The sequence below is a fragment of the Salvia miltiorrhiza genome, unplaced genomic scaffold (genome assembly GCF_028751815.1).
Source record: "Salvia miltiorrhiza cultivar Shanhuang (shh) unplaced genomic scaffold, IMPLAD_Smil_shh fragScaff_scaffold_107_1, whole genome shotgun sequence".
Lineage (NCBI taxonomy): Eukaryota > Viridiplantae > Streptophyta > Magnoliopsida > Lamiales > Lamiaceae > Salvia > Salvia miltiorrhiza.
In genome coordinates this window covers 126,019-149,579 of record NW_026651399.1, presented here as the reverse complement: position 1 = coordinate 149,579, position 23,561 = coordinate 126,019, and positions in this window count along the sequence as shown.

The following is a 23,561-nucleotide window of genomic DNA, read 5'->3' as shown; positions in this document are numbered from 1 at the left end:
GCAGTGCTCGAAGAATCTTCAGGTTGATTTCTCGTTGAGTGTATTTGTCTTTAGAAATGGATTGAACTTCATTCAAGATATGATTGAATCTAAGTTCCATTTCCTCGATAGATTCATTCTTGAGCATGAGGAAGGAGTCGAACTTCTGACAAGCTATGGATAGCTTATTCTCCTTGATTTCCTCGGAACCTACACACATTCTTTTCAGAATATCCCATATCTCCTTTGCAGTTCCGCACTTGATGATCTTCATGACATGCTTGTCGGGAACTATGCCGGAGATGATGCTTTTGGCGAGGTTGTCAAGCTCATCTTGCTTCCTTTTTTCGGTGGTGAAGTCTGCCTTTTGCTTGGGCTGGACCTCATCGTAAGGATCTTGTTGTGGATCAACAGGAATCCGTTTGATGGTTTCGGTGATGATGATTGATCCGCTGGTGATGACTTTCCACATTCGGCAATGTTGGGCGGTGAGGAAGCTTTCAAGCCAAAACTTCCATATTGATGAGGAGTACTATGTGCAGAGCAGGGAAGTGGTCGCAGAGAAGTCAGAGGGATGGGCCTTGTCAGAGGAATGGTCTGCACCAGAGAAATGGTCTTCGCCAGAGGAATCACCAAAAGAGCGGGAAATTCTCCCGCTTGAGGGCAGAATTACTATTATGCCCCCGACCACGCAAGACGCATGTTCCAGCCATGAAATTACCATTTTACCCTTAACGTGTAATCTATAAACAGCCATGAGCATGTACCTTGTAGACTTACGCTTACTTCACTTGCAATACAACAGCAACCAGATTCTCGTGCTCTCAACTTTACTTTTCTCTCTCGTTTTTCCAAATAACACTAGGTATAATTTATAATTCGATAATAAATCACCGATTAAATCTATATACGTTCAATTATAATTCACCAGCTAGCGCCGTCTGTGGGAAATCTGGGCTAGGACGTGAGGTTCGACCGCTTGCGCATGCAGATCCATAATTATGGTCGGATTTGCGTGCGCAGGTCCCAATCGGGCTGATAATTTGATTACCCAACCGAATCTGGACCGATACTCGTGTTTTTCATGCAGATCCACCTCCGATCCTTTAAGATCGGTGGTTTTTATATTTTCCTTGCATGTGCATATGGGGAGGGTGCGGAAAATAAAGATCGAAGGTTGATTTGTGGTTATTTTGCACGCGATCATGATAAGTGTGTGCGGTTATACTGTTTTCTCATTTAATTTTCATTTTTTTTACGAATCTAACGTGTTTCGCTAACGATAATTTACCGAGTAATGCGTCTTCTCTTCCGAATTTGACTCCGAATCTATGGGAAAATCCCCACTGTTCTCTCTGCTTACGTTTTAAACCGTGCTCTGGGTTTATTTCCTAGTGCGCGGAGGTGTTTCTTACGGGATCCCTTAATGGCTTTCATGCCAAGAGTTCGCGACATCCCACATTTCGCATTCCTCCGATAATGGACAATCCGATCTGCTTTTTACTTGAAATACCTTCTCACATTATTCATGTGTAGGTACTATGGACTCTTCCGATGCTCGCCGCACTCTTGAGAAGGAATTTGACAATGCAGGGCTCAGCTCTGTTGCCCACACCACTGAGGTCCCCGCTTCACTTATTAACGATTTGCCGGCCAGCACCGCCTTCACCACGCCGCCGGGTTTTCATAACATCTCCGCTACCCCGCTGACAGCTCAGAATGTTACTATCCAGAGATCTGCTCTGGTTACTCTGGGATCAGACATGCCAAGCTTGGTCCCCATATCTGGTGGTATACCGCTAAACTTTGTGTTGACAGAGCAGATGATGGCTCTGCTCAACTACGCTGTTGTGCGACAGGCAATGGGGACTCCCCTGTTGTCCACCGTCCCCGCCATAACTCCCCCAATGTGTATGATCAACCTACAGGGCACTGAAGCCCTGCCCACTGCTGCTCTGGAGGTGAACGATCCGCTCGTCAACAAACAGGCTATGCTGCCCTGGGAAACACCAAAGGACCCCGCTGAGAGGGAACTGGAGAGAAGACCAGAAGGGAGCCGAGTCAGGCTCAATAGCATCGTCAGAAGGAAAGGGGTCGACAAATTCGACAGTCACTCTATCACTCCTATGTTTGAGGAGGAAAGACCAAGGGAGACCGCAAAACTAAAGAATCAAGTGTCACAGCTGAAACATCAACTCAGAAATCTGGAGGACAGTTTGAGGGAGAAATCTCAAAGGGATGACAGAGTATAGAGGTCAGAGAGATCACACCGATCAGAGAAGTCGCACCGGTCAGAGAAGTCACTTCAAACCCGAAGGCCAGAGGAACGGGACCAGGAGTACTCCTCTGGGAGACAAGAACACAGGGCCCACAAGCGTCATCATGACCGTGACGCGCTGAAAGAAATGAGGGAACATGGGAGATATAAGGAAGACAAAAGGGCCAGGACGACAAGGTTCCACCCCACCAGCAGCCGGAGTCCTTTTTCCGCTGATATCTTGGCGGATACTTTACCAAGGAGTTACAAACCTATTTCTCTAGATTACGATGGTACCACCGACCCAGAGGTACACCTCAACCGGTTTGAGGGACTGGTCACTCTTCACATGTACACAGAGGGCATCAAGTGCCGGATATTCTCCACCACGTTAACTGGACCCGCCCAGTTGTGGTTTGGGATGCTCGCCCCAAATTCTATTCACTCTTTTGAGGATTTACAGATGCGTTTTTTAAGACAGTTCGTGAGTTCGCGGAGGGTTGGGAAGTCAGCTCTTTCCCTGATGGACATCAAGCAGGACCAGAGCGAGACGCTACGGAAATATACTGCCAAGTTTAACCTCGCTGCTCTGGAGGTGCCAGAGGCAGAGTCACAGATCAAAAATTATGCTTATGTCAGAGGGTTAAAGCCGGGACTCTTTTTTGATGAGTTACAAATTAGACCGGCCAGGGACTTCGATGACATCATGGCTAGACTGCCAGGGTATCTACAATTGGAGGACGCCAGGATGGCAAGGAAGGTAGAAAACGACAAACACAAGGCTAAGAAGGCTGAGGATATAGCAGAACGGTATAACAGAAACCAGGATTGGGTTCCTTTCAGAGGGTTGCCCCCGAGGGTACCTCCTCCCCAGGCAGAGGGACCACCCCGCCAACAACGCACTGTGAATGAAGTCAATCGTTTTGATGAATATACTCCCTTGAACAAATCTCCGGAAGAGATATTTCATCTAATAAAAAATCAGCCGTTTTTCCGGGCACCCGGCACTTATCGAGATGGGCAGCCACAACAGGGCCCTAATAATAAATTATGTGAATACCATAATACTTATGGGCATTACACCAAACACTGCGGACATCTCAAACATCAGTTGGAGTTTCTGGTGCGCCAGGGTAACTTAGATCAGTTCATAGCCAAAAGAAACGAGGATCAGGTTCAAAGACCAGAGCAGAGAAATGAGCCCCGACAGGATCAGGGGAATAACAGGGATCGTAGACAAGAGGAAAACCGTGATAACCGCAGAGGAGCAGCAGAGGGTCGACTACCTCCTTTTCCATACCGAAGAGAAGTACACATGATTTTTGGGGAAAATGGGACGCCCACATCCAATAGGGCTAAGAAGGAGGTTGTACGCGCAGTCAAATCGGGGTACTATCCCAAGCAAGTAATGGAGATTACGGGTACGGTAGAGGAGCCGATCATCAGCTTCGGGCCAGAGGACCTGAGAACGCTTATGTATCCGCACGACGATGCGCTGGTTATCACGACAGACATAGCCGGTTGTATTGTCCATCGCGTCTTTGTAGACTCGGGAAGTGCAGTGAATATTTTATATCTGGAGTGTCTCCAGAACATGGGAGTCGAAGCCCACATTGAACCAACAAACGCCCCGTTATTCGGTTTTGGGGGAGAAATGGTCATGCCAATAGGTTTTGTGGAGTTATCGTTAAGTCTTGGCAATGCGGATGCCAGCAAGACCAGGCTAATACGATTCCTGGTAGTAGACATGCCAAAACCATCCTACAATGTGATACTTGGCCGTCCTGCTTTGACGATGTTCAGAGCAATCATTTCCATGTTCCATCTAAAAATGAAATTCCCCATCGGAGGGGGAAGAGTGGGAGAAGTATGGGGAAACCAGAAAATGTCGAAAGCATGCCATGTGCAGATGCTCACACACTCTTCAGGGCAGAAAAGGGAACGAATAACAGAGGGACCAGATGCTCGGAAAAAAGGAAAAATGGGCGAAATCACTGCTCCAGTAGAGGAGCGTAAGGAGTTGGCGAAATTGTTAAATGATCGGGACAGTACAGAGAAATCCGCGCTGGTCTTCACCAGCGATGTATGTAATATGATAGAATTATTTCCTGGGCGAGAGAGTTTTCAGACCAAGATTGGATCTTCTATGAACAACCAAGCCAGAGAGGAGCTAATTAGCTGTCTGCGGAGAAATGCGGATGTATTTGCCTTCAGCACGGCTGATCTGAAGGGAATAGACAGAGGGTTGGCGGAACATTGCCTTAATGTGGATCCGAAGGTTAAACCAATGAAACAGCGAACAAGGCATTTCGGTGCCGAGAAAGATGTCGCGATCAGGGAGCAGGTTCAGGGGTTGCTGGATGCTTCCAATATCCAGAGTGGATATCAAATGCTGTGATGGTAGCAAAAAAGACGAATAGTTGGTGTATGTGCGTGGATTACAGGGATCTCAATGCCGCCTGCCCCAAACACCACTATCATCTGCCGAGGATTGATCAATTAGTAGATTCCACATCGGGCTGCGCGCTATTATCCATGATGGACGCATACCAGGGATATCACCAAGTAAAAATGAACAGAGAGGACATCGCTAAAACGGCTTTCGCCGTCTGCTGTGGGGTTTACGGTTGGAAAAGTATGCCATTCGGCCTGAAAAATGCGGGGGCCACCTACCAAAGAATGATGGAAATTTTTTTCAAAGAACAGCTCTCCAAAAATATATCGGTTTACGTTGATGATATGCTTGTGCGCAGTTGACGAAGCTGTCGTTTGAGCTTTGTGCAAATAAATAATCCTGTGCCCATAACTAGACTAGCTAGCGGTAAGTCCAGAGTCGAATCCACAGGGAACTGAGCAGTAATTCCTCCTGCAAGGGTGTCACTAAAAAGGTTTTATTTTCTGCAGTGTTCTGACCAAAACGTGCTTATGGGCAGAACGGGTATCCAATCTAGACTGAAATAACAAAGGAGATAAATCAAATAACAAAATAATTCTGACTTGGGTTCGAATCACTAAACATGAATTAACACTCGATCATTGGTGCAAAGATTAATCACTATATTTGCATATCAGTGGTTATAGGCATAAGAATTGTTGTGCCCCTATTGTCACTCGTCACGCACACAACAAATACCCTGCCCAATCTATCCTTTCAATTTATGATCCCTTAGAAGGGTCAGCTAATGGAAATCAACTACCCCGGACAACATCCACGCTCTCTGCGATGGCCTATCGCTAGTTGTGCTTTGCCCATAATGCTTTAGGAACTAGATAGACCCACTTGACTCTTGCACCGATATTTCACAGCAGTCACGGCTCCAACACCAGTTGTACTATTTTGGAGGTCGATGGCAACTCGCCTTATACCCAAAGTATTACTTGTGACCAAAACTCCCTAGTTAACTAGTGATCAATTAATTAACCAAGTTATTATAGCCTTATGGGAATCAAACCTAGTGTATCGGGAATATGCTCATATAGTTGTTATGCTCAAATTAGACCTCTCGAGTTTATTCATTCATACTTAGATCATCTTTCCCAAATCAGAATATAAACTTAGCCAATCATAACGTAAATAACACAAGCAAAAGAATTAAAGGAAAACATTACTGGAATTGAAATTACTTAAATGAAAATGGAAGTACCTACGGCCGAAAGTGCCGTGAAAAACATAAACAGTAAAGTATGAGAAAATGCCCACAGCCTGGGCTAGCTTCAACTCTCAAACAATGCACAACAGGACGGAATTTCAGCACCCTTGGCTTGTGAAGCTCTTCGGGTATTTATAGGAGTAACTAGGGTTCGAAGGCCCAGCCCATGACTTGCGGCCGGATCCATGCAAGCATGGAGATGCGTATCCTTTTTCAGACCTAATCTTCATGAAGATATGTTTTCTTTTGGATAAGGTTGTGGTTTGGCCTTATCGGTCTCTTTTGGATAGCTGCCGCCTTCCGCCTTTTTCGGACTCCCACTTGCAATCCTTCCTCGCCCGTCTATTGTGCCTTCGTCTTCTCTTGCGCGCCTTCCTTCCTTCTCTTGCTTGCCAGCTCTCGTGCGGTACTTATGGGCATAAGGGGTGGTTTTGCTTCCAAAATCCCTTTGCTTCCGGCACATACCTCTTTCACGAGAGGTGACAGCGCTTTCGACCCCTGGAGTGCTCGGAGGATTCTTCTGCTCGGCTGATTCCGCTGCTCGGAGGATCCCTCTGACAAAGTCGACTTCGCTGCTCTGGCGTCCAGAAGAATGGTCTCCGCTCTGGCGTCCAGAGGAATGACCTCCGCTCTGGCGTCCAGAGGAATGACTTCCGCTCTGGCTCTTTTGAATCCTCTGGCAGCTTGATTTCTCTGGCAAAGCCGACTCCGCTGCTCTGGCACTTTGAATCCTCTGGCGGCTCGATTCCTCTGGCCTTTTGAATCCGCTGGCGGCTTTGATTACTCTGGCCCTTTTGAATCCTCTGGCACTCCGTTTCTCTGGCATTTTGGCCTCTTTCCTCAAGCAGGTCCCTTCCATTGAAATACGCCCTCCCAGGCGACCAAACGACACAAACACAAGGAAAAAGACTCGATCTAGACTTAAAACATACACAAAAACAGAGCACAAACCTGGGCTCATCACACGCACATACTTTAAACACGATTGTCCTCAAGCGTGCATGCATGATTTTGCCCAAGTATAGACACGGACGAAACAGACACGTAAAACATAAAAGAAAAACGAAAACACACAGCATGTGATACTCTCTCAGTCCAACAGAAAAGTGAAGATCAAAAGAAACAACAAGTAGCGTGATCAAACAATCAAAATTGCCATCAGTTGAGTCAAGATCGGGTTCTAGGCATAAGGATGTTCCTCCCTTTTCACTCTTTCTCTCAAGTGTTTAAGCTCGTGTTTACACTCCGGACATCTTGATTGGGTTTTGACCATAAGCTTGCCTATCTTCTAATGTCTTCCCCTTTAGTCAAAGTCCTAGGTGCATCTCATTAGGTCTTTCATGGGTTGTAATGTGGCTCAAGGCATAAGGTGAGAATTTTTTGGTACGAGGCTAAGGTCATACTGAACTTCATTCTGAGCAATAGATTTCCCAGATTCTTTTGATCCTTGCTTATTCTTGCGGGCTTAAGCACATTTTTCCTTTTATTCTTCCTCTTTTTTTTTTCTTTTTCTCCTTCCCCTTTTCTTTTTTCTTTTTCTGGACTTTTTCTGTTTTGGGATTTAGATGTCCCATTTTACAATTTCTTTGCAATAGTCCTGCCCATCGGATCCACTACACTATCTCCCTTTCTTTTGCCCTTAAGTTTAGTTTTTGACCGGGACGGCTCAAATCTAGGCAAATTTATAAGTGAATTCAAAAGAATTATTAAGCTCAAAAGGGGTTGCAAGTGATAGATGTAGGGTTGGTCAGTTTGGCTCAGTGGGCTAAAGAAAGAATTTGCCTAAATCATTCAACACACCTAGACTATGTACACAGGGTTCGACCAAGAATCAAGGCAAGTTCTAGCATCACCCTTAATCAAGATGTCAAAATTCACACAGTGAAAGAAAGAATTGTTTTGGGCATAAAGTAACAATTTTAAAAGCTCAAATCCTCACAAGGTATGCCCAATTCCCTATCCATCGTCCTCAACTACATTCGGCACAAAGTTTGCATGATCTCACTCACAAAATTGCACTTTTAAATCATCACAACTGAGTAACCTCGATTGTACATCATGCTTGACACCAAAACTTTAAAAACATAAAAAGATACCGGGTCTTCCCTCCCACTCACACACTTTGCCTTAAGGCAAAGGGTGCGAGAACAAGGATTACCCGGTAAAGCAACAACAGACGTCTTGGCCCCCCCCACACACACACTTTGCTTTGGGCAAAGTGGGTGTGTAGAGGGGGTCAAGGAAAACACAAACTAAGAACAAACTAAACAAGCAAACAACAGAAAACACAGACTCAAATGAACAAACAGAACAAAAAACACAAAGACGCAACAAAACAAAACAAACTAAAAACTAACATCCTAGGGAGGGTATAATTCAAGGGGCAGGTGCAGGTGGGTACCGGAACCCTTGATGCTTGAAAAAGGCCAGGAGGGCCTTCTGGGTTGCCGCCAGTGCTTCCTGGGTCTCGATTGTCCTGTTCTCAATTCTATCCAGCTGTCTCTCTTCCTCTTCCGACTCTGACTCCTCCACCTTTTCTTTCCATTTTCCAACAGCGGGGCTTTGGCCTTCGGCCGCAGAAAATTCCCTCTCATCAGGATTGATAAATTTGGGCACACCCCGATCCATTCTGACATCCTTTATGCGGATCAGGGCTTCGATGTTCAGCTTCTCTGGCTTAATTTTGGTGTTCCCTTCTTCGATCTCAATTTCATTCACCTTGGCAAAAGCGGTGGTGAATTGAATGCAGGAAAGCCTCTGATTTGGCTTGCTGATTATGGAATCGATGTGCTCAATCAGAAAGGCCCCAAAGTTGAGCCTCACCCCGCTGTGCATTGCCCACAGGATGTAGAGATCCTTCTTGGACATAGCATTTCCGCTGTCGAGCTTGCCGAAGAGGGAGTACGAGAGAATGCGATGGCAAACCCTCAGGGCTGAGTCATGAATCCTATGCCCTTTTACCTTCTGGGTTCTGAACTGGCCTCCATCGCCTATCTCTGCCCACATTTCATCCCACTCTTGTGCAGTGAAGGTGGGGATTCCTCTCTTCGCTTCTTTGTACTCCTTCTTTTGTAGGTCCTTAAGCTTCACCATTCCCAAATTTTGGTTGAGTTCATTCACAGACACATCTCTGACTTCTCCCTTCATGGAAAAACTCATGCCCAAAGGTCCGCAGGCTTGGTTGATGTCCACTTGTACCGATTCAAAAACTTCCCTGACCACCTCCTCGTATGCGTGCCCTGGCCAATCCAAAAATTCCTTCCATCCGATGTTGTTGAAATACTCCTTCACCTGTTCCACTATGCCCAGAGGCTTCAGTGCGTCCATATCAGGGATCTTGGGCACAGCAATCCCTTTCTCCACCTTCTTCTTGCTCTTCGGTGCAGATGCCGGTTCTCCCTTTATCATTCGGATCGGGGTCGGGTCTAACACCTTCTTCATCCTCTTCGCCGGAGTTTCTTCTTGCTCTTCGTCGAACTCCCCCTGTTCCTCTTGCATCACCGAACCAGAGGGTTCATTCTTTTCGTTGGATGATTCTTCGGCCGGCGTGGGCGATTTCTCAGCCGCCGGCTTCTTCCTCTTCGGAGCAGTGGGGGTGCGCTTTTTCTTGGACGGCTCCTCCTCGCCTCCCTTCGCCTTTTCTAGCGCCGTCTTGCCTTCTCCTTCAGCTGCATGCTGGTCTCCGTCGCCGAGAGTGGGGATGTCGATTTCCGCCGTGAGTTGCTCAATGGCATGTTCGTCCACCGGCGAGGGGCTCTCGGTTCGCGCTAGGGTTTTGGATGAGGGAGTAGGTGTGGTTTCCATCGGAAGTGGTTTTTTATGTGGGGCTTTCATCGGTGCTTTTGGTTTTGACGGTGAGGGGTTTTCTCCGGTGAGATCGATTTCTGTTCCGTCGGGTATGCCTCTAAGTTTGTTTTTGGGTCTGGTGGATACCATGGTGGCTGATGGTGGTTTTGTATTCGAAAGGTCGAGAAAGAGGGTGGTGATTATGGGAAGTTGGCTAGTTAGGGTAGAGTGACGTCGTGGGTAGAGGTTTTAGGGTTTTGGGGGTGTAAGGGCTGACAACTGCCACTTGATGTGACGTGCGTCAGACGGTTTCGACCGCGTTCTGCCCGAGAGCCCCCTTCTGCCCTGGAATCATTGCTTCTCCAATCGACTGCTTCTTGCCCATAACTGCTCCCCTGTATCTGCAAAACACTTTCAAACTTCCGCGAAGGCGGGAAGTTTATTTTTGCGTCTGGTGGATACCATGGTGGCTGGATACCATGGTGGCTCGCCCCACCGCTGTGGGCATAACCGGATTCCTAGGCAAAAAAAAAATAAACTAAAAGAAAACTAAACGGAAATACCAGGTTACCTCCTGGCCAGTGCCCTATTTATCGTCCTGGGCATGACGTGATACCTTCCAATTAATCCGAGGTGCTTGTGGCTGGATCGAGATCCAGTTCTTCCCCAGCGTCGGGCTTATGCCCATAATAGGCTTTCAGCCTTTGTCCATTAACCTTGAACACTTTCCCTGATTTTGGATTCCCAATCTCCACGGCTCCATTTGGGAATTGGGTCTTCACCACGAATGGGCCGGTCCACTTTGTACTCAGCTTGCCTTGTGCAAATTTGAACCGTGTTTGGTACAGGAGAACCTCTTGCCCAAAGCTGAATTGCTTGCTTGAGATCAAGGCATCATGCTCTTTTTCATTCTTTCCTTGTAGAGAACAGCATTGTCATATGCCTCCCTCCTGATTTCTTCGAGCTCTTGGATCACGAGCTTCCTTGCTTGCCCTGCCTTGTCCCAATCATAGTTCACTTTGTTCACTACCCAGAAGGCCTTGTGCTCCAATTCCACTGGCAAATGACACCTCTTGCCATACACCATTCGATATGGTGACATCCCGAATGGAGTTTTGTATGCAGTCCGATATGCCCATAAGGCATCTTCCAGCTTAAGACTCCAGTCCTTCCCTGTCGGGCCAACGGACTTTCGCAAAATCGATTTGATAATGCGATTCGAGAGTTCGGCCTGCCCATTGGCTTGTGGGTGGTAGGCTGTCGAGACTCGATGTTGGACTCCATACTTTTTGCACAAGTTTTCGACCGAGAAATTGCAGAAGTGGGATCCTTGGTCGCTGATGATTGCTCTGGGCACACCAAACCTGCAAAAGATGTTAGTCTTCAAGAAATCCACCACTACCTTTGAGTCATTCGTTGGGGATGCTTTTGCTTCCACCCACTTGGAGACATAATCCACCAAAAGTAGGATGTACAAGTTTCCTCTCGAGCTGGGAAGGGGTCCCATGAAATCCATTCCCCAAATGTCAAAGATCTCCACGGGCATAATGGGCATCATGGGCATTTCATTCCTCCTAGTTATGTTCCCTTCTCGCTGGCATTGCGGGCAATTCTTGCAGATGGTGTAGCTGTCCTTAAAAATTGTTGGCCAATAAAAACCACACTCCAGAACCTTGGCAGCAGTCTTCTTGTGCCCAAAGTGTCCCCCACATTCCTTCGAATGACAAAATTCTAGGATACTTCCTTGCTCCTCTTGTGGGATACATCTTCGAAGCATTTGGTCCCCGCATTGCTTCCACATGTACGGTTCGTCCCAAATGTATTCTCTGCTATCTTTGGCCAATTTCTTCTTCTGGGCATAAGTGTATCCAGGGGGTACATATCCAGAACAAAGGTAATTGCACAAATCTGCGTACCATGGATCTTCCTTTCTCCCTTGGGCATATAACAGTTGTTCATCCGGGAACATCTCCTTGATTGGTTCCCCTTCTTCCTTCCTTACGATCCTGCTTAGATGATCGGCCACTTGGTTTTGTGCTCCAGCCTTATCCTTTATTTCCACGTCGAACTCTTGCAGAAGCAGGACCCATCGGATCAGCCTGGGCTTAGACTCCTTCTTGACCAGAAGGTACTTCAGAGCCGCATGATCGGTGTAGACTGTGGTCTTTCCTCCAAGTAGGTAAGATCTGAATTTTTCAAAGGCGAAAACCACCGCCAACATCTCCTTCTCTATCGTGGAATAGTTGACTTGGGCTCCATTCAGTGTCTTCGAGGCATAATAGATGACATGACTTTCCTTTCCCCGCTTTTGCCCAAGAACTGCCCCTATGGCATATCCACTGGCGTCGCACATCACCTCAAAGGGCATTCCCCAGTCAGGGGGTTGTATTATGGGTGCGGAGATCAGATTATTCTTCAAGATCTGGAAAGCCTCCTTGCAATCCTCATCAAAATTCCACTCCACTTCGTTTTGTAGCAGCCTTGTCATAGGTTGGGCAATCTTTGCAAAGTCCTTCACGAACCTCCTGTAGAATCCAGCATGCCCAAGGAATCCTCGTAACTGCTTGATGTTCGTTGGATATGGTAGTTTGGCGATGATTTCAATTTTTGCTTTGTCCACTTCTATTCCTCTGCCTGAGATCACAAGTCCGAGCACAATCCCTTCCTTGACCATAAAGTGGCATTTCTCATAGTTCAAAACCAAACTCTTGTCAACGCACCTCTTTAGCACCTTCTCCAGATTGGCTAGGCATGAGTCGAATGTTTGCCCATACACCGTGAAGTCATCCATGAAGACTTCGATGCAGTTCTCAAGAAGATCCGAGAATATACTCATCATGCATCTTTGGAATGTGCCCGGGGCATTGCATAGCCCAAATGGCATCCTTCGGTAGGCAAACGTCCCAAAAGGGCAAGTGAATGTCGTTTTGCCCTGGTCCTCCTCCGCGACCCAAATCTGCATATAGCCCGAGTATCCATCTAGAAAGCAAAAATATTGATTCCCCGCAAGTCTTTCCAGCATCTCATCGATGAAGGGCAACGGGAAGTGATCCTTCCTTGTCTTCTGGTTGAGCTTGCGGTAATCAATACACACCCTCCAGCTGGTTTGCAACCTCGTGGCAATCAATTCCCGGAATTCATTCTCCACCACTTGTATTGCCGACTTCTTGGGCACAACGTGTACTGGGCTTACCCACATGCTATCGGATACTGGGTATATTATGCCCAAATCCAACAGTTTGAGTATCTCTTTCATCACCACTTCCTTCATGGCTGGATTCAGTTTCCTCTGGGGGTCTCTGACTGGAACAGCATCTTCCTCTAGTAATATGCGGTGCATGCATACAGTAGGGCTTATGCCCTTAATGTCGGCTAGGGTCCATCCAATTGCTTCCTTGTATTTCCCTAAAGTCATCTTGACTTTGTTCTCGTCTTCAAGTGTCAACTCTGAGTTGATGATTACGGGCAAAGTGTCATCCTCGCCCAGGAAGATATACTTGAGGTGTTTGGGCAAAGACTTCAGCTCGAGCTTGGGTGCCCTTTGGATCGAAGGCACCAGTCGGTCTTCCTCCTTCAAGGTTGGGATTTTCAGCGCCTCAGTGTGGTTGACCTCTTCGCTCCATGCATTAAGTACCTTCACCGCCTCTTGCAAATGCTCCTCTTGCAAGTCCTCCTCGGTTATGCCATTCTGGATTATAATGTCATATGGCTCCTTGAATGCTGTTATGGGCAAAACCTCCTTAACAACCTTCTCAATCATGTCGACACTTCTCACCATCTCTGTATCGGCTGGATGTTTCATGGCATTGTATATGTCAAAGGTTACTGTCTCCACTTCAAACTGACATGTTAGCTTGCCCGTATCACAATCAATGCGAGTCCTGGCAGTCTTTAGAAATGGTCTGCCCAAAAGCATGACCGGATCTCGTGCTTTTGACTTCCCCATGTCGAGAATGTAAAAATCCGCTGGAAAGATGAGTTCCTCCACTTTGACTAGAACGTCTTCCAATATTCCCTCTGGGTAGACATTTGATCGATCTGCCAGTTGGATCACCACTCGGGTAGGCTTCATCGGTCCTATCTCCAAGTCTTGGTACATGGATAAGGGCATAACGTTGATGGATGCTCCTAAGTCGAGCATTGCCTTCTCCACTTTCATGGTTCCTATCACACAAGGAATGTAGAACATGCTAGGATCTCCACACTTTATTGGCATATCTCTTTGTAAGACTGCGAACACGGATTCGCCCACTTGAAATTTCGCATCATCCGTGTATTTGACCTTCCGAGTGCAGAGTTCTTTGAGAAATTTTGTGCATCTGGGCATAGAGCGTAGTGCGACCAAAAGGGGCATATTAACCTCCACCTTCTTGAAGATTTTAACCAATTCGGTTAATTCTTCATTCTCTTGTTCCTTGGCTACTCTGCCTAGGAAAGAAAGTATGGGCTCGGTCCGGCTTGATTTCTCTTTTCCCTTCCCTGTCGCTTTTCCCTTTGCCTCTTTCTCTCGGGCAAATTCTTCTTCATCTGCTGATCCCATTCCGACTTGTTCGTTGATCTCTGTCTCTTCTCGGTTCTTCTCTCTATCAACCTCTGGTAACTCCTTTCCTCCTCTGAGCGTCATGGCATTCACCTTCTTTATCTCCACTTGGGACGGGAGTGCTCCTTGTTTACTTTCAAGTCTGGCGACTGCTTGGGCAAGATGTGATAGTTGGGAGTTCACATTCTGCATTCCTCCTCTCGTCTCCATTATGAACTTTTCGGTCTCTTGCTGGAACTTCATTTGTTGTTGAGCCATTTGATGCACGAGTTCTGATAGGGAGGATCCTCTTTCCTGTTGAGGTTGTTGCGAGTATTGTGGTGGGTTACTCGTCTGCCCTTGGTTTGGCCCCAAAAAGCTGTTGTTGCCATACCTAAGGTTCTCATGTTGCCTCCATCCTTGATTGTTGTACTGCTGCCTGTAGGGCTCAAGAGGTTTCTGGTTTTGCCCTCCGTTGTTTCCTCCTGGCTGTTGTCCAATAGCATTAAGCTCTTCATCTTCGAAAAGTTGTGGACATTCATCGGTTGCATGTGAAGTCGCCATGCAAAGCTGGCATGCCTTCACAGGCTTCCGAATGTTGGGAATTCCTTGATTGGGTGCTCCTTGGTTTGTCATAAACTTCTCGAACATGTTGCAAAGCTTGTCCAACTTTTCGTCTTGGGCAGTGGGAGCCGGCACTGGAGTAGTTCTGACTATAGTCCCTTCCTCATCTCTCGATTCCTCTGCCATGTCGGCTATGAGCTTGAAAGCTTCCGCTGCAGATTTGTTTAAGATTGATCCTCCACATGCAGCGTATAACCATTGCCTATCTTGCCTTCGGAGTCCTCCCACGAAATACCGAATAAGATCATGATCCGATATTTGGTGTTGTGGGCATTTGGCCAGCATCTGCGTGAACCTTACCCAGTACTCATATAGGACTTCTATCGATCCCATCTTTATATTACTTATTCGAGTCCTCAGATTTTGGATCCGGGCAATTGGGAAGTACTTTTCCAAAAACTTGCTCTGCAACTCCTGCCAGGTCCGATGCTTCCTTCGGGCAAATCATACAACCACTCACTCGCTCCTTCTAACAGAGAGAATGGAAAAGTAAGGAGTCGGATGTATTCGCCAAGTGCTTGGCTAGCGGTGCGCACCGTTCCACATGCCATCTCAAAGTCTTGGAGATGTCTTTGAGGGTCCTCTCCGGGCATATCACTGTATTTGGGCAAAATCTAGATCAGAGTATGCTTCAGCTCCCAATTTCCAGTGATCTCCGGTAGTACTATGGCTGATGGCCGGAGGTTCAAGTTGTTCGGAAACATCATGTCTCAGAGAGTCTTGTTAGCGTTTTCATTCTACCCTTCCGGATTTTCTGCCATTTCTCTCTCCGCTTCTATTTGTCTCTCTGCTTCTAACTGTCTCTCTCTTGCCTGTGCCTCTTGTTCTGCCTTGCGTCTACCAGCGTTGTTCTGTCGAGCAAGTCTTTCAATATCCTCGTGGTACAAAAGATCTTCGTTACCTGCACTCCTAGTACGACGCATACACTAACGTGAAGGCAAAACTCACACAAAATTACAAAAGAAATTACTAGCGCTCTCAGTTCCCCGGCAACGGTGCAAATTTGACGAAGCTGTCGTTTGAGCTTTGTGCAAATAAATAATCCTGTGCCCACAACTAGACTAGCTAGCGGTAAGTCCAGAGTCGAATCCACAGGGAACTGAGCAGTAATTCCTCCTGCAAGGGTGTCACTAAAAAGGTTTTATTTTCTGCAGTGTTCTGACCAAAACGTGCTTATGGGCAGAACGGGTATCCTATCTAGATTGAAATAACAAAGGAGATAAATCAAATAACAAAATAATTCTGACTTGGGTTCGAATCACTAAACATGAATTAACACTCGATCATTGGTGCAAAGATTAATCACTATATTTGCATATCAGTGGTTATAGGCATAAGAATTGTTGTGCCCCTATTGTCACTCGTCACGCACACAACAAATACCCTGCCCAATCTATCCTTTCAATTTATGATCCCTTAGAAGGGTCAGCTAATGGAAATCAACTACCCCGGACAACATCCACGCTCTCTGCGATGGCCTATCGCTAGTTGTGCTTTGCCCATAATGCTTTAGGAACTAGATAGACCCACTTGACTCTTGCACTGATATTTCATAGCAGTCACGTCTCCAACACCAGTTGTACTATTTTGGAGGTCGATGGCAACTCGTCTTATACCCAAAGTATTACTTGTGACCAAAACTCCCTAGTTAACTAGTGATCAATTAATTAACCAAGTTATTATAGCCTTATGGGAATCAAACCTAGTGTATCGGGAATATGCTCATATAGTTGTTATGCTCAAATTAGACCTCTCGAGTTTATTCATTCATGCTTAGATCATCTTTCCCAAATCAGAATATAAACTTAGCCAACCATAACGTAAATAACACAAGCAAAAGATTTAAAGGAAAACATTACTGGAATTGAAATTACTTAAATGAAAATGGAAGTACCTACGGCCGAAAGTGCCGTGAAAAACATAAACAGTAAAGTATGAGAAAATGCCCACAGCCTGGGCTAGCTTCAACTCTCAAACAATGCACAACAGGACGGAATTTCAGCACCCTTGGCTTGTGAAGCTCTTCGGGTATTTATAGGAGTAACTAGGGTTCGAAGGCCCAGCCCATGACTTGCGGCCGGATCCATGCAAGCATGGAGATGCGTATCCTTTTTCAGACCTAATCTTCATGAAGATATGTTTTCTTTTGGATAAGGCTGTAGTTTGGCCTTATCGGTCTCTTTTGGATAGCTGCCGCCTTCCGCCTTTTTCGGACTCCCACTTGCAATCCTTCCTCGCCCGTCTATTGTGCCTTCGTCTTCTCTTGCCTTCCTTCCTTCTCTTGCTTGCCAGCTCTCGTGCGGTACTTATGGGCATAAGGGGTGGTTTTGTTTCCAAAATCCCTTTGCTTCCGGCACATACCTCTTTCACGAGAGGTGACAGCGCTTTCGACCCCTGGAGTGCTCGGAGGATTCTTCTGCTCGGCTGATTCCGCTGCTCGGAGGATCCCTCTGACAAAGCCGACTTCGCTGCTCTGGCGTCCAGAAGAATGGTCTCCGCTCTGGCGTCCAGATGAATGACCTCCGCTCTGGCGTCCAGAGGAATGACTTCCGCTCTGGCTCTTTTGAATCCTCTGGCAGCTTGATTTCTCTGGCAAAGCCGACTCCGCTGCTCTGGCATTTTGAATCCTCTGGCGGCTCGATTCCTCTGGCCTTTTGAATCGGCTGGCGGCTTTGATTACTCTGGCCCTTTTGAATCCTCTGGCACTCCGTTTCTCTGGCATTTTGGCCTCTTTCCTCAAGCTGGTCCCTGCCATTGAAATACGCCCTCCCAGGCGACCAAACGACACAAACACAAGGAAAAAGACTCGATCTAGACTTAAAACATACACAAAAACAGAGCACAAACCTGGGCTCATCAGCAGTGTCAGGGCAGAGGATCACATCTCTAACCTGGAAGAAGTCTTCACAGTCATCAGGAATCACCGACTCTTGCTCAACCCGGCGAAGTGTACATTTGGGGTCATCACGGGGAAGTTCTTAGGGTATAAGGTTACTCCAGCAGGGATCGAGGTCAATATGGATAAGGTCAAGGCCATAATGGATATGACCCCACCCAGAGGAATCAAGGAAGTGCAGACTTTAAATGGGCGAATCACTGCTCTGAGCAGGTTCATCTCGCGATCGGCGGAACGCAGCATGCCATTCTTTAAAATTCTGAGGAAGGGAACCAAATTTCAGTGGACAGCGGAATGCCGGATGGCATTTGAGGATCTCAAGGTTTACCTAGCGGAACTCCCGACCCTGACTAAGCCAGTCCCGGGGGAGGTATTATACTTGTACATAGCAGTGAGGGAGGAATCTGTCAGCTCTGTGCTCATCAGAGAAGAGGGGAATCACCAGAGGCCAATCTACTTTGTCAGCAGGATCATCCAGGGTCCCGAAATAAATTACACGGAAATCGAAAAGGCTGCTCTGGCGGTCATGGTCACAGCACAGAAATTGAGGCCATACTTCTTATCACATCGGGTAGTGGTGCGAATTGCTTTACCCTTCAGACAAGTGTTAGGGCGACCGGATTTGTCGAGGAGAATGGTCAAGTGGGCCGTGGAATTGGGGGAATATGACGTGGGCTCGCCCCAATTATACACTTTCTTAAGACGGGGAAACGGTTGAGCAAAGAATCTAATCAGAGGGCTCGATACGAGAATTATTGTTTAATCAATGATCAACTGTACAAGCGATCTTTTACCCAACCATTATTAAAATGTTTATCGCCTGAAGAAGCTAACTTTTCTTTAAAAGAAATTCATGCAGGTTGTTTTGGTGGGCACACGGGATTTAGGGATCTCGTACGAAAAATAATTCGTGCAGGGTTTTATTGGCCTAATGTCAACAAGGACGCCAGGGAATTCGTCCGCAAATGCGAGGCTTGTCAGAGACATGCTGGGAGAATCAATGTCCCCGGGGAAACCATGGGAGTCATGTATGCCGCATGCCCATTTGATAAGTGGGGTATAGATATCGTCGGGAAGTTGCCTACCGCACCGGAGGCAAATATTTTCTCATAGTGGCGGTGGATTACTTTTCAAAATGGGTAGAAGCTGAAGTTGTGGCGAAAATTAATGAGGTAACAGTGGAACGGTTCATCTGGTGAAACATATGTTGCCGGTTCGGAGTCCCTAGAATCATTGTGTCAGACAATGGAACCCAATTCACAGGGCAGAGGATTGCCGATTTCTATGACCGAATGGACATCACCCAACGTTTCGTGTCCGTGGCTCATCCACAAGCAAACGGGCAAGTGAAACTAGCAAATAGATCAATCTGCGAGGGAATCAAGAAGCGGCTGAGCCAGAGCAGAGGGAAGTGGGTTGAGGAGTTGGACATTGTCCTTTGGGCCTATCGAACTAGCCCAAAGACAGCAACCGGAGAAGCGCCTTTCACCCTGGTATACGGATCCAATGCAGTAATACCGGCGAAGGCCAGACTGGAGTCATACCGCATCACCACCTACGACACAGAGCAAAACTCCGAACTCCAAAGAATAGAAGTTGACCTTGTGGAAGCACAGAGGGACGAAGCTCAAGTCAGAGCAGTGAAGTACAAAAGCATCATCAAGGCAGGATACGACAAGAGGGTCAGAGGAAGGAAGCTAGCCAAGGGCGATCTAGTCCTCAAGAGGGCCGATGCACTGAAGCCAGTGGGTAAGTTCGAGCCCAATTGGGAGGGTCCCTTCATCATCACCGAGGTCCTGGGCGGCGGAGCGTACACTTTGACGGATCCAGACGGCAGAGCCCACCCTAGACCATGGAACATCAATACTCTGAAAAAGTTTTATGTGTAATGTTGATTCGATGACATGTCAAATTGTAGACCAAATACTCTTTTTCCCCACAGGGGTTTTAACGAGGTTCGGGGCCATGATATCAGTAAAATCAGATACGTGGTTCTAGGGAATTCCCTGGTGTTGACTCATGTACTTTAATTTATTGCTTTCCAAATTACATATTTCACTTAACATGTTCATGCAGAGCATTGCACATGTCACCAGATGGGGGAGTAGGGTATATACTCACAATCCACAATTTATAAATTCAAATTGCTGCTTAGCAAGGCAAGGGATAAACAAAAATCAAATTGCTACTTAGCAAGATAAGGGAAAAACAAACACCAAAGGCAGGGCCGAGGGCAGAGCAGAGGAATCACTTGAATCGTAAGCCGCAAAAGTTGGTTGCACCCCCTGGGTCTTCCATGCTCCGCGCAGAGGGTTACTGTTGAATCGTAAGCCGCGAAAGTTGGTTGCACCCCCCGGGTCTTCCATGCTCCGCGCAGAGGGTTACTATTGAATCGTAAGCCGCGAAAGTTGGTTGCACCCCCCGGGTCTTCCATGCTCCGCGCAGAGGGTTACTGTTGAATCGTAAGCCGCAAAAGTTGGTTGCACCCCCCGGGTCTTCCATGCTCCGCGCAGAGGGTTACTGTTGAATCATAAGCCGCGGAAGTTGGTTGCACCCCTCCGGGTCTTCCATGCTCCGCGCAGAGTGTTCCAGTCAGCAAGAAGGGGAGCAGCAAAGGAAAAGTCAGAGAAATCTCCAAAGGAGAAATCAGAGAAATCCCCACGGGAGGAGACAGAGAAATCCACGAGGGAGGAGTCAGAGAAATCACTAAGAGGGATCATCCAGAAGAACCATTCTGAGAAATCAAACAGAAAGCATAACCAGGAAAGCTGCTCAGAGGAAAGCCGACCAGAGGAATCACAAACACTTCAACAAAAAATAAGAACTCTACTCTACACAACAAAAACATGCGTCACATTTCAAGGTCCTGGAATGCAAGTTTACATCAACCACAACAAACAACATAATAATATGAAGGACGAATAAATGCAGAACCAGCATAGAAATTAAAGGGAGAAAAGAGTTACGAAGAAATTTCATTAACAATGCCAAAGTGGCACGACTGTAAATTAAGATCAAAATAAATACTAAGTATTTACAAGTTCGGAATTACAAAAAATTCTGATGAGCTAGGTGAGGGGATAACAAGGCAGTCAAGAGGGAGGAGCAGGGACAGCAGATTCGGGAGCAGCCGAGACGGGAGGATTCGCAGCAACCGGGGCAACAACTTCAACGTCGGCAACAGCATCAGAGGCCTCGCCAGAGGGCCCCCCTGCCTCAAACACTGGCAACATGCCAGAGTCCTTCACCGCGGGGAGACGGGCTTCCACGTCTAACAACTTCAATGCCTCCTGTGCATATCTCGTTTCATCTTTGTACAGGGCATAAAGTTGATCCACCGCGGCAGAGAGGGAGGCCGGGTCTTCAAAGGTCGAGGTCTGGAAGCCAGAAGGAAGAGGAGGCTCCATGCTGAACCGCAAGAACCCCAAGGAGCTGTCACCAGCCTGACCCTCAGCCGGTTCACGAATTTCGCCAGAGAGGCGCAGAAGGGAGGCCGGTATACGGGAGCAGCAGGCGCCGGTTCAGGGCAGACCCCAAAAGCAAATTGGGGAAGGGCCTTCTCCAAAACCGGGTACCATCACTCAGGCTTCTTTGGGGACTCAGCGGTGATCCCCAGCAGCCTATTCAGATCCTCATCCTTGATGTTGTCCATCAAGGCCGCTATGTCCAGGGCAGCGATCTGCTCCGCGGACGCACCCACCATCTCCGCCGCCTTCGTTGCGGTTTGCTTTATTACGTAGGCGAAGATGGAGCCGAAGCCCTCCAGGTAATCCGGAGTCCGCTGAAAGGTCGCCAGAGTACCCTCCAGCATCATACCCAGGAATTATTGGCCTTGGGGAGACAGGAAGAACTCCAGGCGCTGGTCCCGGGCCCCCAGAGCGTAACCTCAGTTCTGAGCGCCCTCACAAGCTCTCCTCCAGCCACGTTTGGCTTCCTTATACTCCTCGTCATACCTCGCCCGGAATTTGGCGAGGTTATCATAGCCTTCCCTCTTGGCTCTCTCCAGTTCGGAGGCTAAGGAGGCCTTCTCCACCCCAGCTTGGTCAAGTTTGGCCTGCAGCTCGACCATGTCTGCCTCGACTTTGCTGTACCGCTCCACGGTACCGGCAACATCCTCATCGTGTTGCACCGTCCGCTGCTTCTCCGCCTCTAAATCTTTCTCCAGTGCACCATAGTCATCGATGCACTGGATCACTTCCCCGACCCGGGACTCCAGCTACAGAGAAATGATGGGAAAACGTCAGGGCAGAGAAATTGAGAGGTTAGTAGTAAAGTCATTTAAACATGGTAAATAATGCAGGGCACCTGAAGAACCAACTAGCTGAGTTGGTTAGCCAACGCTACTTTCTTTATTTTCTGTGTGGCCTCCCTATCCTTCGGATGGATATGGGAGAGCAGAGCGTGGACAAAATCTCGCCCCTTCAGAGCCGAGATGGGCTTGGAGCCAGAAGCCTCTGACTCCCCCGCGGGCAAGGCCAGTACCTTGCCTCCTCCAACATCCACAGAGATCGCCTCCGCTTCACCTGCCGACCCGGCCTCAGGGTCCACAAACTTGCTGGCCTTTTGCAGGCTCTCCTTGCGTCTTTTTTCTGCAAGGGCCAGCGTGGCAGCTTTTCTCTTCTTTTGGACTAAGCGAGAATCAGGAGTTGGGATGTTATGGAGTATTTGGGATATGGGCACATCATCCTCAATATCCACCACCGGAATGGCGAATTTCCCTCCGGTTTGGCCAGAGCCAGAGCCCCCTGCCCTCTGGCTGTCCGGGCTAAACATGGATAGTACCTCCATATCCTTCCCCTTGCCTGGGGGAAAGTGCTGCACAGGAGTGGTCTCCCCGGGGGCAACAAGTATCAGTTGGGAGACGTCCACCCCGGGGTCCACGGGCTGCCCAGACCCCTGTCTCTCCTCGCCAGAGGGACGGTCAGACGCGAGATCGGCTCTGCACTTCTGCCTCCACGACATCCCTGCAAACAGATACAAATGTCATCGAAGAAACCAAGGTAATAAGCAATTCATACATATCTACTAACGCCTAATTTTACCTATAGATCCGCTGGGATACAGGGGAAATAGGCCAGTGGCAGCTAAGGCCGAGTTATCTTCAGTTAACTTCTTACAAGGGAAGGGAGCATCGTTATTGAGGGAATTAAGAAAATCTATTATACTCAAGTTAACAGCAAAGGGCTTCCCCATAGCAGGAGGCTTATAAGCAGTCCGAGATTCATGCCATTGCAGCTTTTGGGCATCGTATTGACGCCAGGAGCCACGGTTGGTTTTCATAAAGCAATAAAATGACACGAAGCCCTTGTCGTGGGAGTTGAGGGAGTTGAGGAAGCTGGTGGGGTAGGATTTGCGGGCGGCAAAACTATACAGAGGGTGGCCCAAAAATCTGAGAGTTTGGGTTTGAAGGAACAACTCGGCGGTGTCTTGAACGCTGTGGGCTGTGCAGAGAATATGGAAGGCAAACAACCTCCGAAGAGCGGAGGGGAGTACTTGGAAGAAAGGGATGCGGAAATGGTTGCAGACTCGTAATAGGAGGGGAGGAGGTGGAAGCCTAAGGCCAGCATCTACTTGTGCTTGGAAGAGGGGGATTTTATTCATATGGAGTTTGGTAAAGGGCTCCGAAACCTTGGATAAGGTTCGAAGGTCAAGCCCTCCGGGCGTTTACATCTATCAAACATCCTCTGCATCGCCGCCACACCCAGGCGGGATGGAGGAATGGTCTTGGGGGATTTGGGAGTGGAAGGTTGAGGCTCAGACGAGGCTGGAGAATCTTGGGGCGAACTAGGGTTGGAAGGAGGGGAAGAGTTAGTCGGAGAATCTAGAGGAGAGGGAGAAGGGGAGGGGGAG